The following is a 19406-nucleotide window of genomic DNA, read 5'->3' as shown; positions in this document are numbered from 1 at the left end:
AACAAAGACGTGGAATCCCAGATGTAAATTCTCCAGCACAGTTATGAAACAAAACAAAAAACTCATATGGCAAAGAAAATCCCAAACTGGCTATTCTTTATCTATGCCAAAAGTCCATGCTTGTAATTTGAATCTGGGTCAGAAAATGTATCCAGAAGAGTCATTTCGGGGCATGACAAAAAGCTAACTAAAAATTGGTGAGCTTATTTTTTCAATATCACAGGAATACTCACTTCAGACTTCAACACTGGACAAGGGCCAGATAAACAAAAAAGCAGAAGAACAAAAAGGGTTTAGAAAGCACAGGACTATTTTTTTTTTTCTTCATCTAATTCACATGCTTGTAAAGTAGTGAACATGAAAAATCAGCAAATCAGATATTTATTTAATTAATGCTTTTATAATGATTAATGATCTCAGTAGTCATTTTAACTAAAAATGAATGGTAATATAAGTAACGCATTTAAACAAATATCACTGAAGAACTGAGAGTATTAAAAAGTACATTCTTATTTCTGAGGATTTTTCAAAGTTATTTCTCAACAATTTTTCTGGCATGGCACATAGAAGTCAATGGCCTCAAACTGAGAGGAATCTGAGTGTTTCTTGTGTGATGGGAGGAACACCAAACCAGTAAAGTCCCTCTGAGGTGTGACCTCTCTGAGGGACTCCCAGCTCTCGCTGTTGCTCTGTTCACCAAACAGGCAGTCTGGAGAAGCTGGGGCTGGAACTGGATCATCTTTAAGATTCTTTCCAACTCCAGCCTTGCTATGAGTCTGTGAGGCCCAAACCCAAGCGGGGCTTGCTGCTGCTGCTGAAGGTATGAATGCCTCCGTTACCACCAGAAAACTCCTGGAGCTGCTTATTTTGGAGCAGAAATCTGCAAGAGATTTAGCGGCAAATCTTATTACTGAAATAAAACAAACAAGAAAACAACACGAACCATAAGATCAGAGAAACACAGATACCCTGCTTCAGGGTAAGCCTGAGAAGCTGGATGTCCCTCACTGCTGCTGTCATGCTGCCAAGCAGCTGAGGTTTGCTGTGGGAAATACGGGACATCTGAAGACCTGCCGGGCCCCACAGCACCAGAAGCCTCCTATCCCTTTGCCCCTGGATCCCCAACCCTGCACTGCTCAGGGATGTCCAGCATGGCCCAGGGATGTTTGACACTGCCCAGGGATGCCCAGCACTGCCCAGGGATGCCCAGCACTGCCCAGGGGCTCAGGCTGGCACTTGGCTCCCTGGGCATGCCCCACCTGACGTCCCTTGAGGGGCAGACCCCACTCCCCGCAGCTCCCCAACACATTTCTTCACAAAACATCAACACTGCAGGAGGCTTCTGCCTTTTACACAAGTTCCAGCTCCTGCCAGATTGGGATTTTTCTCTCTTGAATGTAGCTAAGAAATCCCAAAAGTCACCAGAGCGATCCTGGTTCTCTCCCAGATCCACTGCTCCCCCACGATGCCTGATTACTCACACAGTCCCTCTGCACAGCACAGGAGAACTTGGACACCTTTCACTCACCCATCTCACCAGGCCTTTAGCTGAAGGCTTGGGGTGCCTGCTAGGGCAAGATGAAACTACGTAAAAGCTTTGCACATTTTCATTAAAAGCAGCCAAGAGACCTCAAAATCTCCCATGGCCATAACGACACCAGCACACCATGGGCCAGCTACCATCACCTCTGCAAGCATCCTGACCACGGCTGCAAACTTAAAAGCTTTAATGCTGTTTCATTGTGTGGATTTGTGCTAAAACTAAAAAAGTGGAGGATACTGCTTCCAGAATTCCACTTTCTAGTCAAATGTCTGGGGTCTCAACATATAGGTTAGTAATTCTGGCACTATTTCTGACCTCAGTTACAGCCACAGGTACTGCACAGCAAGTTTGTCAAGCAGGAATTAAATAGCATGAGTGGAAGTGAGATGTTTTTATTAAGTTTACTTGAACTTCCAAAATTCTTCAGAAATTTTAACTGGCAAAAAAGATTAAAGAAACATGGATAAGAGTCACCAATTCATATCTGACCAGATAAAGTCAATAAAGTGGCAAACTGTAGACACTTAAATTCTGCTTAACAGTAACACTTACATTCCTTAGAAATTTTAATAGTCTATGGATACTTTTAAAATTTTTTCAACAATTTTAAATTTCAGATTCCGTAAGTTCTGTTTGTATGATAGTGTCTCAGTGCAATTCTGAACAATGAGCCCATAAGCGCAAACAATAAACTTGCCTTTTAACCTTCCTCATTATCCTCAGTTCAGGGCAGACAAAGTAATAAATGTATCCAAAGACAACTACTGCAGAAGGTCTCAGTATCCCAGCCAGGGCTCCAGAGGTCTGCTCCTAGAAGTTTTGACTATAAAACTCTTCTCTCCCTCTCATAATATATTTCTTCCCAACCCTCCCGTAGAGGCAGTCCTGAACTGGATGCTTTTCCCTTTTTATTTATGTGAATTCTCATGATATGTCATGCACCACATTCACAGCAATCACTGGCAGATAGTTAAAGTTTCTAACTGGCTACAGGGGAAACCATTTTCCACCAACTGTTCTCCTACATGCCAGGATAAAATATATCTTGTGGACTAAATCTCTTCCCACTTGTATCCTGCCAAAAAGTATCAGTTTTGTTTTTTAAACGAGGCTTGAATGAAATTCCATTAGCTATTCCTGAGCCATGGCAGAATAACTGTTCCAGCATTAAAAAAAAAAAAAAAATAAAAAATCTAACTACAGATAATTGAACTTGTCTCAAACATGAGTTGTTTTCTGCAAACATGACATGGGAATAGACTTTAGTATAATGGCAAAGTTATTTGTTTTGTACAATCTTCATTGAATCAAAACCAGTTAAAGACCACATGAAACCATAAGGTATGTCACTGTCTTAGAAAAATATTTTAGATCAGCTGGGATGCTTTAACCATAGAAGTCTTCTTCATGGATGGATGACTACATCCATTAGCTTGCATACTTTACAATTCATCAGAACTCAGAAGTTATTCCAGAATTACCATCATCACTTTTTAATTTGTGATATGCTTTTTCAGTATAAGAAACAAAAATATTTTAAAATAAAATCAAAAGCAACATTGTTTTGTCCACATTATGTTTTTGTGGTGTTTTATACTGTTTGTTTTGGTTTGGAATGCTGTATCAATGTAAGCACTGAGGAGTGAGAGATTTTATATTTAATTTGCTGTAGATAATGAATGTAACTAGACTATATATATTTTCACCCAGGTATGGTAAGAATTACTGTGTATTTCCTCTGAGCACTGAACACACAAAAAATTTAGCCTCTTAATTGGTATTGAATTGAGTTTAAGCCTTGAACAACATAGAAAAAAATGAGGAATTTTAACCTGGCTGCAGGTTAAAATTATTCCAAACTTTGTTGATGCTTGTTCTTGAAGCATCCAAAGGTATATTCAGCATTCCAGTCTTCATGAACCCTGCTCACGGTTTCCTACATGGCTCACCTTAATTCTTCACCTATTTTTGCTACAGACACACTACTGGGAGTTGGGAAAGACAGGGGGTCACAGCCTCAGCCTCCATACTTAATCATTGCAGATGACTCTGGGAGAACAAAAACCACATGGATAACCATCCTACTACCCAAACTCTGCTCTGTTTCCCCCTTCCCATAGCTTGGAAAGAAGACTGGATTTTCTCCAAGGCTAGACAGGTGGCAGGGAAATATTTTTTGGTTAATTACCTCAGAATGCTGGGAAAGGTGTGCTGCTACCTCATGTTTGCATTGCGCTGCCTCACACTGGTAATTAAGCTGATCAGTACTGGTACATCTACCCACCAATCAAAGCTGGATATAAGGGATATTTTGAGGAGACAAAGCATAAAACAGCATTGAATTAAGAGTTTGGGTAATCAAGATGGCACATGTTCTACTTGAAAAATAAGGCCAATCCTTCCAAAAGAGGGACAGCTGGCATGCTGAAAGTCAATCTTAACCACAAGAAATGTATTTCTTGCTTTAAGAGTCACAGTTGGGGCCTCTGTGCAGGCTTGTAGCTAATGAGTTGATAATGTCTCCTTCAGGAGAAGGGAAAAAGGCCACTACTCAAATTTCTTCTTGATTCCTCTTCATTTGGGATCCTGGCAAATCAAGGTTAGTTCTAATATTTTTATAACGACCAGTCTTGCCAATAGTGGACTCAGTGACAAGCGCACTCAGCCTAGCCTTAAATTAAAACAGCTTTTTAAATTAAAAACTGGAGACTCCACATAGGTGTTGTAACTGAAATTAGCAAAGCTACATGCTTTTACACAGTGTGCATGTTTTCAGCATTGCAAATATCTCACTGTTTCAGAACACAGGACTCACCCCTCACATTGTAACACTCTTGAACACATACAAATTTAACCACCATTATTTTTAATGCACTGTTTTCTGTAGGGAATACTATAGCAAAGTCGATTTTGTATCATTAACAACAGAAAGATTTTCTGCTATCAGTGCTGCCAAAAAAATGCAGCCTCATGGATTTCTGTAAAGATAAGTATGAGAAATGTTCTCCGTATTTCTTAGAGTAAATAATGTGCTACCCTGCCGAATCCACACAAATGTAAAAACAACCACAAAGATGCAAAGTTAGTGATTTTCTTAATATTTTCCAGAAGCCAAATAATTTTGCCTAGGCAGATATATGTGTCTGGCACCTAGTGCTTACTTGACCTGCAATTTTGTGCAAGTATCTCTAGAAGTATGTGTGCACAAGAAGAGCCAATGTAGTTTCTAGATTTCACAGAGGACCAAGTTACATATTTTCAGTCATATTTTTTTCTATAGTCTCCATACATAAAATTAACTAATTTGATAAAATTAGGTAAGCAATTAAGTATACCTGTTTTTATAAAACTGTCCTTTAAATTCACCTAACCTGACAATGCCTTGGCTCACACATAATCTTACTATGTAAGATATTTCCACAAACATATTTCCAAGGGGCATAAAACACAAAACGCAGCAGAGCTTAAGGCTAGTAAACAGTATTAATTGAAGTATTCATGGGAATTTTCAGAACATAAATCAAATTAATAAATTGCACAATTTCTAAACTATTACAACAAACTTTACTCTAGAAAAAAATAATTGCTTACACTGCTTTTTAAAGACACATTCCTGCCAAGTCTGTTAGGAACCAGTCAGAATCCTAAAAATACAAGTAACTTCAGCATTTTTTGAATTTAACTCTTCATATAAAAATGGCAAAAAAGTAATTTAAGTTTTAAGATGGCAAGTTTAGATCAGAGTTCAATTCTGACATACAAAGGTGATATAACTTGAAACGCTGCTAGGCTGATTTTCTAATAAAAATGAACAATACAATCAAATAAATTATATGAGGTCATTAAAACTATTAAAGTCATTCATCAAACAGAAAACAGATCTTTTGATTTTCCGGGAAATGCAAAGATTCCAAACATCCCTCTGAAAACTCTTTCATCATTTCAGTAATTTTCAACATGAGTCCATCCTCGTCTGATTCTGCCGTATGCTGCCTCCTGCTCCTCCCCCACTTCTCTAATAGTGTTCAGAGAGAACTTCAAGATGTGGGCTAATGGAGCTGGCATGGGTTGGAGTTTAATATTGCATGTACTTAACTTTTTGTGCAACTGACCAACATGACATGTCTAACTGTATAAATGGAAGTTTTATGGTGATAAGATCAGTAGTTACTGAGATATTTATGTGACATGCTGACAGATATAAAACTACAAAGCTTGCTTTTATGCCTTACATCCTCTAGAAAAAAATAAATACTAAGATGATGGATCACTTTGAAGAGAATTTATTACCTAAATTACCGAATACCTGGCTAAGTAACTAATATGCAAGATGAGGTCTCAAAAATGCTATTAAAACTCTGAACTTTAATTTCAGAGGATCTTAGTATTCTCTGCCAAATGGGGCAGAGTACAGCCAGTTTGCTTGTCTCACTCTCTCTCTAGATCACAGTGCTGTCATCCAACCAAAAAGGAGAACGATGACAAAAACCAGAAAAAGGCAAAATATAATCTCTCTCCAGTTTTTACACTCCATAGGTTCAGGTTTCTCAGGGAGATTCCCATCGCTGCTAAGGTGGAGGAGGAAGACTATCTGAGAAGAGAGAAGGTCAAGATTAAAGAAAATATATTATTTGTGTGTGTGTATATATATGAATCTATATACACACACATATATAAGTATAATCTCTAGATGAAGTGGAGTCTCTTTTACATTTTGATCTGGGAAAACCAGCCTCAGAAATTCTTACAGAACAAGAAGACAATGTTTCCTGCTGCTAGAAAGCAGCTCCCCCCAGCTGAGCCCACAGATGAAGTTAAAAGCCTGCTCTACTTCCTTCTTTATTTGATGTGAACGGTACTTCACACACTGAGAAGGCAGCAGCCGCAGCAGTAGGTGGAAGAAGGGGGAATAACCTGGTGGCAGCAGAGAAGGGAGAAAAACAAAAATATTTTTAAAAAACTTAGAGACTTGTAGGGAAACACAGGGACAGAAGGAAAGCAAAACTTCAGAAGATACAAGTATCTGCCAGTATGCAAAGATTACTGACCCTGAGAACAAGATAACCGGAAAGACAAAAGAATCAGCCAGCTGGGAGAAATGTAAAGCTCTGCTGTTACTTTCCGATAAGCTCAGACCTTTCCACCACGGAGAGAATTTTCAGTGCCCTCCATGCCCACCTGGGATGTCTCCTACCCCAATTTGTTACTGTGCACACTTCCCAGACGGACGATGAGAGAAAGCCAAATACCTCTTTAGTGCCTCAAGAAGCCCGTGTAATCACCCCCTCTAACCATCCACACGCCTGTGACACTCACTCCTGCTGTGCCTCCCACATCCAGACATCATAAGGAACATCCACACATTCCCCCATACATCTGCCACAAACATCCATGCTTTGTCTATCTCCAGACGTGGCAGATAGAACAGTTAACCTCAGATAGAGAAGATGTGTTTTATTTAGTTAATCCAGAACTTTTGTTTTCTAATTTTCCACTAATCTCACTATTTTCTCTGTAAGCCGTTCTGCCACAGTCTTCTCAAGAGCAGGTATTTTAAATCTTTGCCTGAAGCATCTGGTGGGAAGGAAGAACAGCCGCAGTGGGATCCAAAGTGAAGTTTGGAATAGAGACACAGAAGAGCATCGATTTTTTCTGTGCCCGTAACGAGTGCACAGGATCACCATGTCTGTGTGTAAACCAGCAGGACATGTGAAAGCTCAGGACATGTTGGGAGAGGGACACAGCCTAGGCTTTCCCATTTAGAGTTACTATGCTGGAAGAAAAGGGCTGGATCTTTTTGGCAGGGCAATACACTTACAAATCTCGTTACACATATGGTATATATGGTGTTTTTTCATCTTTTTCTTTTATCTGCAACATTATGGAGGTCAGACTGAATTACCCCCTCAGCTCTAAAGCACCTATGCTCGCTATTGGAAGAATAAAATGGGAATTCTACTAAGAATATTTAGACTTTGTTTAAAATTTAACAGTGTATAATGGCAAATATCCCTATTAATCACCCATCTCAAAACTCTTCTTCAGATGAATCAGTGGCATTGTAAAAGCTCTATAGTGATTTTTCTGACACCATTATTCCAAGTTTATTTTGGATTGTATTAGAGAGACTTTGTTGGTTGTGCCAGCTGACCATGATGATTAATTTATAATTAAGATTCTTGACCATTCCTCTTGTGTCAGCAGGAACACATCAATTCCTTTGTCTTCAGCCGATGCACACACCCAGGGCTGATTGCTCAGATACTGTTGGTGGCTCACATATGAGCTATCGCCTAATGATTAGATAGAGCTGACAGAAATCAAATTCTAATAATTGCAAGAAAACCTCATATTTTAATTCAAGCAAAAGTACTAAAAATATTTTTCAGTAATCTTTGGATTGTCATAGTCCCAATCAAACACCGAAAGCTGATGGTAGCCCCTAAGAACACGACATATCATATTAACTACAATCTAATCTCATAACAGAGATAAAGTAACATAAAAACAGTTCTTCTGTCATTGGAGGAATGTTGGTGTGAATGCCAGAGCAAAATCCAAGCATGAGCACCATCTATATGGTGTACACCAAATATAGTTCAGGTTAAACTGATTAACTGAATAGAAAAACAGCAAAACAAGCACACAAAAAATCCCCAACCAAACAGAAGGTATCTGGCCTTTTCTCCTCCTATCCAACATCTTCCCTGCTCATTGCACAGCACAAGCTTCCTTCTTTAAAATAGTCTTACAGCTTTACCAGACAACAGGATATGTAAATGTGATTTTGTTTGGGGGACATTAAGGATGCATGTGACAAAAGACTAGCAGCATATCAGCCATGAATTAAAATCCGTTACTGTATTTTAGTTTATTGATCCACTGTAAGCTTCTCAGCATTGTCTAATTTAAATAAAACTTCAATTTGTAAGAATACTATAAATAGAAGGCAATATTGATCAGAGTGCCACCAGCCTGCTGAACTTTTGTTATCACTGAAGCCTGACCAGTTAATGTTGAATGTTACAATTTATTACACTGCAAAGTACAATACAACACAATAGCATTTAGATTTATAAACAAAGATATGCTGAACTACTGAAAGCAAGTTCATTCAACTCAGAACAAGAGCGTTCTGATTTACTGGTGCACTACAGCACTATTTCCGTACCTGAGGCAATATTTCATTACCTCTCTGATATGAACACCTGTTAACTCTTCTGAAGATTGAATAATTTTATTTCTTTTAGACTCTTTTAAACCCCAGAAAAACATCTGATGTCCATCAGCAAAGATTCATTACTGTTGTGGTAGTTTTTTTGAGTTTTTGAGGAACATTACCACTTAAGATGGGCAAACAATGTCCTAGCAGACAGAAACTTCATAACAAATAGTAGCAGATACCAGCCTCCTAATAGTACTTCTTATCTTCCTCTCTTCCCTTTCACAGGAGAAAAAACTGAAGTAAATAGATGTAACACAGCACACTTATAGCAAGTTCCATGTGAGGGGCTGTTGTTAGGCAGACAGCCATAAAGCATTCTCTAGACAAAGAATATTTCATTGCAGATCTTCCACTCCTGAAGGTGTGTGGTTCCAGGGAAATTACTGAATTGCCTTAAAACAAGCTCAGCGTCCCTGCATCATCAGCCAGAAAAGCACTGCTGCTGCCAGTCAGAAGGCATGTGCTCACTTTTCATTCTAGGTGCAGAAGAAAAGATTCCTTGTGCTCTCCTCTTCTTCAAGAGTAAGACCACTGGGATAGCCTGCAAGACAAAAAAACATTAAAGAAAACAGTTCTCTTGGCTTTCCTTCAGAACAGAGGAAAATCAACTTTCCCAGCCAGGGCTTCTCTACCCTAGAATTGTAAATGTAATTAACAAAAAAAAAACCAAAAAACAAAAAAAACCCAAAAAACCCAAAACCAACCAAACAAACAAAAAGAAAACCCCAAAACAAACAAACAAAAAACCCCAAACAAACAAAAAAAACCCAAACAAAACAAAAAAAGCAACCAAACAAAAAAACCACCCAAACCCAAAATCAAACAAAAACCCCAAAACAATAAAAAAAGAAAACACAATCCAGTGAAAACATTGATTAGCCGTGCCTGGATGCGGCATTGATAAGTGAGACACGGTGCTCACCTGCACATGGCCACAAGAGAAGTTCACAAGCCAGCAAGGTGTGGCACAAGGTAGACTGCTCAGGCACCCAGGGGACATTCCTAAAGCAGTGTTATAAGGGAGGAGAGCCTCTGTCTCAAGGGTGGGAATCAATACTGATGTGGAGGAGCACTTCCCTGTGCAAATCCCAGAAATATGATCTAGTTGTTATTCCGCTCTAACTCCTCTGCTGTGCAGGTGGGTGAAACTCTGGTGTGAATGCCTGCCCGTGTTAAAATCGGCAGCATAGCAGGGCTGTGAGCTCCTAATCAGCCACAGCCAAACACAGCCCACAGGAGGGACCCTTAGCAAGGCCCCTCATCCACTTTGTCCTTCTAGGCAGATCTCTTCCTTTGCTTCCCTCTGACCAGCAGCTTTTAACAATCTCCTGCAACTCTTTCTCCTCATTGTCTGTCACAGCTCTGCAGAGGTGAGGCTCTGTCCCTGCTGTCACACTGGTGTCTGCTCAGGTCTGAGCCTGCCCTGTGCTCTTTGCTCAGCACAGCAGCACAAGGCACTGGCTGCAACCCAGGCAATACAACCCAAGAAAAGCCCGCAGTACAGAATAGCACATAACACCAAGCTGACAGCATCCATCCAGGACAGACCCAGGTCCTTCCAGGCAGAACTGAGGCAGAGTGCTGGGGAAGCAGCTGCAAGAGCAGCAGCTCCAGCCCTTTCAGAGGGGCTGCCATCAGGGACAGGCAGAAGTGCCCCAACACCCACCGAGGACGCTGGTGGCAGGGGCTGCAAGAGCTTCAGCTACAAAGCCATGCAGGGAAATCATGCACATAGCCCCAAAAGCAGCACTCTTATTTGAATTAGAAAACAATAATGTAAATAAAGTAATATCAGTGTGCACATTTCCTGAGAGAATTTTCTCTCTAGAGCTCGATGTCTATTTCTATTAGCCTTCAGCCAAAATAAAGGTCACCAGACAGAAGAGTCTTTCTTTTTCCTTTAACAAAGAATGTAATCCAGTCTGACGCCTTCAGACTGGGGAATTAATTTTTTAATTGGGAGCTGTAACTAAAACGCTATTATTATAGAAACAATGTTAGGGTTCTAACTTTACTTATTTAAAACAAGACCAGTCATTTTGAAGTGGTTTCAGGTGAAGGGGATGCTCTTTAACCACAGGGTTGTGGACAGAGTATGCAATTATCAGATTAGCCTTTTAGTCTCTCTAGGTATTTTTGATATTGTCAGGTTGGGGGAACACAGTCTTAATACACTTGTTGTTCACAGGTGCATGTACTCCTAATGGAACCTAACCCATGTAAATGTGCTGACACTCCCACCATGCAGGCACTCACCAAACATGCTGCATCCCTCCTCAGTAAAGCAGCACAGCAAAGAACCCAAAACTCAACCCAGTCACATACTTAAAGCTCTTTTTTTGGTTAGCACAGATGCAAGGTACCAAACTTAGAGAGAGCAGGGAGTCTGCAAATTAGTAAGATTACTTGTTCAGGAATTTTAGAGGAATTTGGCAAAAATAACTGACATTTGGTCCATTCTGACTTAAAATGTCATTTGATGTGATAATATTTGGCAGCTCTTTAAATCTTTCTAGAAGAAACAAATTCTAACTTCAAATCACACCTTAAATTAAATTTCAATTCCCTAACTATAATTATGAATTTTTAATTTTATACTGATGAAGTCCCCAATCTGCGCAATTCCTAATTCTGTAATTCACCGAAGCCAGAAATTCAAATAATAACATTTTATATCCTTGCAAATGCCCAAGACAGTACAAAGCATGGTTCCTAGCATAAACTGTTACAAACATATCAGGAATATGTTCAAATAAAATTAATAAATAATATTAACTACATAAAATACAGAATGTCTCAATCTGTTGCAGGAAACTTTGAAAGCAGAAGAGGTTACATTCAATGAATGTTTTGTTCATTAAAAAGTATTCACCCAGTCTAATCAAAAGTTTGGCTTTTGCATCCCCCTTTTCCTTTTCCAGCTGTCAAGCTCTGGTCTGAACACCACATTTGTTGACTTCTTCTGCCAAAGTCTTGTTTAGTTTATGGATTCACAACTGGACAGAAGGAAAAAGGGAAGCCTGAGACAGGCTGAAAGATAGACAAGAGCAGAGTTGAATAAAGCCAGATCAGGTGAAAAGGAAATGAGATCTGGAAAAAATCAAAAGGCAGGAGGCCTAGGGAAGGACAACAGCACATATGGGAGAGGATTTGCAGATTGAAGGACATAATAATGGGGAACGGCAGCTAAGAAACAATGAAAGCAGCAAACAGATGGAAGGAAAAAGGACAAGGAAAGAGAAATAAAGTTCATAAGTGCCAGAAATAGAGCAGGAGCTATTTAACAGAGAATCAGGCAGACAGAAGGAAAGAAAGACACAGAATGGAAAAGATCTGACTTTAAATCTTTATCACACTGGGTTCTACAGCAAGAAGATTTATTTCTATTTTTTCCCAAGGAAGTCCAATATTTGGAACAGTTTTAATGTGAAGGTAGAACTAGTTAAAAAAGGAGTGCATAAATGAACTTTTAGTGCTGATAGTAGCCATATATATTTTAAATACTCCTACAAGTACTAACCAGAACCTTCAGAGCTGTCCTCTCTGTTTCTCTGTATATAAACAGAAAGAATTCCATAAGGCAAATAAACACCTCTTGCCATCTGCTGAGAAGCAAGCACTAAGAAGCAAGCACTCTTTAAAAGTTCATTTTAATGAAAAACTTTTCAGATATGCCTGGTATGTAACATGATCAGTCAATGTTTCAGTTTCACAGCCATTATTAAGACAGTCACATACAAAATGTGGCAGATTCTCTGCTTTCCAAGAATGATATATGAATTACAGAATACTCTAAAAATGCATAATAATTTCTGTAAACCTTACTTAAAATACCTTGGCAGTTAATATGGACCAATGTATATGCATATTAATATAAAATATATTTCAAAAACTTACAAATTGCAATAGCTATTTTGGGAGGTATTTTAGCATAAATATGGTGCATGCTAAGATATTTTGAAAACACATAGATTAAACCGTATGGGTTATTCCATTTTGTTTGTTCTTATTACTACCAATATTACATATTTAGGTGAAAAAAGAGAGCAGTGGAAAATATTACTTGTTGTTTGCATAGAAAGAAAACTTTAATCTCCTATTTCTTGCCACTGACTCAAAGACTGGATAATCTCTGAAAACAAATGCAGATTAAAAAATAATTGCATTGATAGTTGAGTTTCTTTCCTGAGTATAAAGGCGCAGCACAGGCCTTCATCCTGCAAGCAAGAATAGAAGAACATTTACATGTGCCAGCCCTTAGCTCCTAAAAAGCAGCAAAGGCCCTTACACCGAGGAATGTCAGAACAGGGCAGAAAGTCTAAAGATTTGTCTCAGTGAACTCCATCTGAAGGGATCTGAAAGTCCTTTTCCATATCCCAAGGAGTGCTCATGCCCAACTGTAGTACTTCTTTATCCACTAAAATAAAATAGAATTGTCCTTCCTTCACCTTTCCTGAAAAGTGAGAAGTACAAAGCTCCTCAGAAGTGTAAATTCCTCCATGAGGGCGCTTACAGAGGTACAGCTGTACCTGACACACTTGTTACAATCATCACATCATTAACTGTGTCACTGGTACCCAATTTCTGAGTTGTTTAGGCATGAGGCACCTAAAAGTTGACAGACAAGTGCCTCTTATACACAGCCAAGAATATTTCAGCTATAAAGAAATGGTTAAATATTTAAGCATTTTTACACCTGCTTGATAAATCACGTCATTTTCATAAATAAAAATGGCCATTGCGTATGGGCCACAACAGCCAACTCCTCTATTTGGGTTCTTTGTTGGGTTTGGATTCTGGGACCAGGGTATATTTTTGCTTAAAATAAAGCCCCAGGTCAGTCTTGGTGTAATTTTTTAGCTAGTCAAGTTATGAACCTCTGAAAAAAAGTGTTTTTAATGGAAAGGCTGACAACCTCTTAAGTGAAGTGCTGTGAATGATGGCACCTTGATCAGAGTTGGAGAAAACGTTCAATGTGATATAAGCTACTGAGCTAAGTTGTAAAATGACAAGGACTGAGTGAACAGTTTTTAATACAGATAATATTGTTCATGTAGTCTATAAATATAGAATTAAATGTTGACCTCTATCTCCCATGTCAAAAGTCAAAGCCAGTGTCAGCACATATTGTTTTTATTTGTTTCAAGAGAAAAATAGATCAACAACATTAACCTCACAATGAACAGAGAATTGAATGAATTAAAAAGCAGTACCCCATAAATCCCCTTCCTTTTATTGGCACAGTGATAAAAATGCCTAGGGCTTAGAGGAAAAGGGTAGTCTCAGACACTCGTCTGAGCTGCTCTATGTACACAGAGCTGTACATCACATGCTAAAACAGAGGAACAGAGATATTAAGATTCGTACAGTCTCATATAATACACAATATCCATCAAATTGCATCATAGCATCCTGCAAAACAGGGCATGTCAAATATCCCTAAGACAAGTAGATTATCACTAGACTACTTTAAAGCAACTTTAGCCTTCCACCTACCTTTGAAAAACACATTTCACAAAAGATATTAAACACACAAAAAGAAGACTTTATTCAATACTGTCCATACTTGTAATTTTACCAGTATTTTAAGACATCACCTGGAAGAAACTCCATTGTGGCTAGAGTTACCAGCTTCACTGGTCGGGTATCACTTTAAATTCTTGGTTCATTGGGATAAGACTGAGGGACATGACATTTTTCTCCTGTTTAAAAAGTAATTTTTTTCAAAACACCTCATAATAATAAAGGCCCCTATTTCACAATGCCATAGTAAATTTGACAGTTAACTAAAATGAGCAGTGTCAATTGCAAATTCAGTTTAATTGCAATTTTTAATGCTGCATAATTAAACTGAAAATATTCTAAAAAAGATTCACACAGTCAAAACTAGGACAGAAACAAAAGTGTTTTCACAACATTGGTTTAGGGTTTTCTAATCAATTTCTAGAGCAACTGACAAAAAGTAACATCTAAAACCAAATCAGTTTAAAAAAAAAAAAGGAAAAAATTCAGCTGTTAGTTTTTGTTTATATTTTCTTATCCTCCTGCAGCTTGTAGGATATACACAAATTCTTTTGGTTTACTGCTCCAGTGATTATCTGCTAGCAATGTTGCATCATGTGAAAAACATTTTACAGCATTTGCACTGTGTACTAAACACACAAAAGCAACTAATTACAACGATTGTCAAATCTGGAGTGTGTTCTGTGGATGCTTACTGGAACCAAATGCCATTTTTCTTCTTGAAATGGGCTGGCTGGCTTTGAGTTTCACCAGTAAAGTGTAGGGTAGGAGTGAAATCTTGACTCATACACACTGCTGAAGGCTGGTATGCTGAAGCTATTCTACATCTTGGTGAGAAAAGCCTTCTCAGGCTTAAACATTCACAGAGCTTGAAAGAATTTTACAGCTGGCTATAAAGAGCAACTTTTCTGCTCCACATGTATTCATGCAGCTTCTGGGCAGAACCAGTCATGGTGTTTTTCATAGCTGGATGATCAGAAGACTTCTCTATAACTTCTAGTAAAGAAGAGAAGACATGTATTTTATTATACTAAAGGATTATTGGTGTGGAGGGCAATACTGAATAGTTGTATAAAGCAAATCACTTATGGCCTTGCTAAGCCTGTAAACTCAGTCATAGCTTCACAGAAATAATGTCCAAACAGGGAGGGCACTCGCTAAGACACCTGGTTGATAAAATTAACTTCAACCTTGGTTTTAAAAACTGTTTGGGGTTTGAAGAATTGTCTACTGCAAGAAAAGGATAACGAATGTGTTGCAAGGGCCTAAAAAAGAAGTATAATAATTTGCTCCTCTTTTTAGGATATGAGTCCTTTTCCCATTAAGCCAATTTTCATACTGGGAATGTTAAATCTTTGTAAGTTTAAGGTTTAGCTGCTAAAACAGTCAAGTAACAGAAACATCAGCTTTCCAGCAAGAATAATATGTGAGTTTATAGTTGGTGATGGTGCTCCATTGAGAAATAAAAATGAGGTTTTTTCATTCTGACCTGAGCCAAGGGGCCCAGCAGCAGTCTGGCAGCATGGACAGAGGCCAGTCTGTGCCAGAGACTACCAGGATGGACAGCAGAGACGAACCTTCTTTGAAAGAGAACAGGAAAGAGTCGCAGAGCTGCAGCAGCTGGATCTTCAGGAATATCCCTGGAGACTGCACTGGCTGGAGCTCTCAGGTAGGAGCTTGGAAGCACAAGAAAGGTTTGAGTGGTGCTGCAGCCTCCTCTCATTCCCTAAGAGCCATCCTTTAACCTGAGCTTCTCTCAGTGCATTGAAAGAGTGTTCTGAGGTTTGTTCTTCAATGTCAAACAGAAATAAGTCCAGTGATTTAAAAATATCCTGTTTTCCATATATTTATAAAAACAATGATCATATTTGTTCAACAGGCAACCATATTGCTCAACATAATTCCAACACTAGAAAGACACAAAACAGAGACAACTTAAAACATTAACAGATTCAAGCATATGAACAGGAAATACAAAAATGATTGACAGTGACTGTTGATAAGTAACTGATAAAAATTAAGTTTATTTGTAAATAACAGTATCCCAACTCATAATAATTTACGTTTCAAGAAATTCAGCAATCAAGCCTGAATTTCCTGTTTGTCATTTTCTCCCACAATTTGAAAGCTTTCTTAGGCTTGTTGTACAACTGGGAAAATTCTTCAACATCACCCAAGAAGGTTTGGCATCAAACCTACCATGATGGGTTGCACAGATACATTAAGTGAAATAAATGAATTAGCTCATGTCCTGTTGTAGATACTGTTATAGGTTATAACATACATACCTTATCTGTATATTAGGCTTGTCTAAGATAATCAGCACTTCTTAGTCAGTTTTGAAATATGTAGATACCTATACAAAAGCAGAGCATTAAAAAAACTCACACAGGCTTTTGTTCTAACAAGCCTTTGGTGTTAAATGACATTATTGTAGACTTATCAAAATAATGAAGATGTGTTCAGCTTATGCCATGATCTCCTACTTTAGCTGAGAGAACTCATAAAAAGAAACAGTGACTGTGTTTACTGTTATTTATTATTATTACTAACATTATTTCAGTAATAGTGAAAGGCAGATAAGTATTTGGCTAGTTGAAATTTTAGCATGAGCTCCAAAAATTTCACACATATTTAGTATACCGATTCCAGACATGGAGAAACAAATTAGCAGATAAGTATTGTCGTAATCATTAGTTAAAATTCTCCAATACAAACTAGTGTCAGCTCCCACTTTCAGAGCCAAGGAAAATATTCATAAGCTTTTACTTCCTGTAATAGAGAATTCACTGTTAACTAGGATTCAAGTCCCATGTGTTCAGTCTCCCTACAAATACAAGTCCTCTTTTAGGGATTCTATCAAAAAGCTCTCACTAGTAACAAAAGATAGAAATACACCACAGTGAAATGCCTTGAATCAAAAAGAGCTAAAGGTACTGAAATCTGCAACAGTACCTGCAGAAAAAAGGTCAGTAGTACAGCTGACCTTCATTTCTTGAAGTCACAGTCATCTGATAGAATATTATTTTCTGTTAAAATATAAACCACAAAATTATTGGTTCTTTTTGCATGCTTCTTACATGTTCTATACCACACACTTTAACACACCTGTATTTTTAAACTTTCCATTAATGTTAGTTAGATGATAACAAGGTAAGGTAGACCAATTTAAAATCTTGTAAGGCCATTAAGAACTTACTACTAGAAAAACAAGTTAACAGAAGAAATTATGCAGCGCACTTTCACATCTGGGCTTGCAAAAGTAGCTTTTGCAGCTCTCATCCTTCTCCCTGTGTGCTCTTACTGGCAGCCTTTTGATCTATTTGAAGAGAAATGAGGACAACCACAGAGGTACAAGTGTCACTCAAAGACACAAACTTGCTGGGGACACCCTGGAACTCTAAATAAGAGCAGTGAATCACTGATAGAGGAAGGTGAGGGGCTCACTCGTCCTGCAGCAAAAACAAGCTATGAACCAGTGAGCCCCAGGATTCATCTTTCCCCTCTGCACTGGAGCACATTCGGGGGATCTGGTTTACCACACGTCACCTGGCAGACAAGAAAGGGACTCTAGTGCAATAAAAAAGTGCCAAATGAACAAAGTGCTCACAAGTTGCTTTGCTGATGCTGGAGAACAAAGTGGATGGGGTTTGTCACAGTCCGATATCCCCCAGATGTTGCTGCTGCAGTAGTTCTGCCCTTTCAGTGCAGTGTGAAAAAAAAAAAAAAAAGTATATACAATACTTAGTACATTGAAAAGCCAAAGTTTTTTATTATTATTTTCTTTTTTATCCGTTTATGGTTGCAAATTAATGAAATTACATGAGACTGAAGCCAATGACAACTGCTAATCTGTAAGCAACAAGAAGCAAGGAAAAGCTGATAGGAGTACAGCTGTTTTATTTTAATTGAGGAATGATTTTATGTTGGAAGCACTCAATATTCACAGCAAATTAAAAATAATGAAGTGAATTGATACGAATGATATTTTTTTTACCTACTATCCCTTTGTAAATCTATTTCTTCACACAAATTGACATGTCTAATTGATACATACGCTATTATTCCTCATTAGTAGGCTGAATAAAATAATTCTTGATTAAATTTATTGCAATTTACCATCCAGCATAATGCTTGCAAGCTATAAAAGTCAATCAACAGGAAACAGAAAAAAACCAGATGACATTATTACTTCTTATATATACACAATAATCTCATGTGTTTCGTGGAACCTTCCTAAGCATTTTTTTGCTCCTCAGGAGATGTAGGCTGTCTCAAACCGGTCACTTCATTTTTCATATGACCATAAATATATTTCACTGCATACATTCTTCTGAGTTTTTCTGATAAATATCACCTCTAATAAGCATATTATTTGCGTATTTAGCAATCTGTTAGAAGTTGTCTGGCAGAGTTAGTCTTCTACTAACACTCAAACAAAATTATGCAGAAGAGCTGATGATTTACTTTGTGTGGATTAGGGCGTTTGATTTATATTGTGTTATCACTGCATCAAAAAAGTTCAACAAGTAGCAAAACTTCAGAATTCCAGTGAAACAAAGAAAGTCAATAGTAAACCTGACAAGCAAAAGATATATTCTGTGATGCAAAATTTCGAACCAAAAAGAAAAATGGAATCAATGGCAGGTCAGTCTGTTCTTTATAATTTTAACTTACTCCACATCTTACCCTGGCCTTCACTATTTAGCAGAAAATTTTTTGGTATTCTGAACCTAGCAGAGCAGCTATTATGTTACTCTCTTCTCCAGTGGCAAGAAAAGTATGTTATGATCAGACTCTTTCTATGGCCTTTTGCTCCTGTTTCTCTGGAGAATGCTAGCAGCTGGCACAGGACTGCTGCCCTTGCTGATGCTGGGCTTCAGACTTGACAAATAATTTACCCAAAAATGCAGTGTAGATGCTATAGCTAGTACAGACATAGAGTAGATACCCTACTTTTGTCATCTTAATACAATTTCTTTTTGGTGAAGAACCTCTGATGCCCCGACTGTGTCTCTGCCGTGATTGTACTCTGCGTCTCTACTTGTCCAGAAAAGCAGAAGAAATTGCTCAAAAAATCAGACATTATTGTATAGGACCAGAGGATCAGAACTA

The 19406-nt window shown here is 38.2% G+C and overlaps 1 long non-coding RNA gene across 1 annotated transcript; it reads right to left on the bottom strand.

Moving 5' to 3' along the window:
- Positions 1-13946: 13946 nt before the first annotated feature.
- Positions 13947-17997, bottom strand: LOC117001431. Its single transcript, XR_004419054.1, has 3 exons — positions 17902-17997; positions 16580-16647; positions 13947-16080 (listed from the first exon to the last, which is right to left on the bottom strand). It is a non-coding gene; the product is annotated as an uncharacterized LOC117001431 (long non-coding RNA).
- Positions 17998-19406: the final 1409 nt, after the last annotated feature.

This window comes from Catharus ustulatus, chromosome 11 (genome assembly GCF_009819885.2).
Source record: "Catharus ustulatus isolate bCatUst1 chromosome 11, bCatUst1.pri.v2, whole genome shotgun sequence".
Lineage (NCBI taxonomy): Eukaryota > Metazoa > Chordata > Aves > Passeriformes > Turdidae > Catharus > Catharus ustulatus.
The sequence above is the reverse complement of the archived record's forward strand: the minus strand, read 5'-3'. Positions and strand labels throughout refer to the sequence as shown.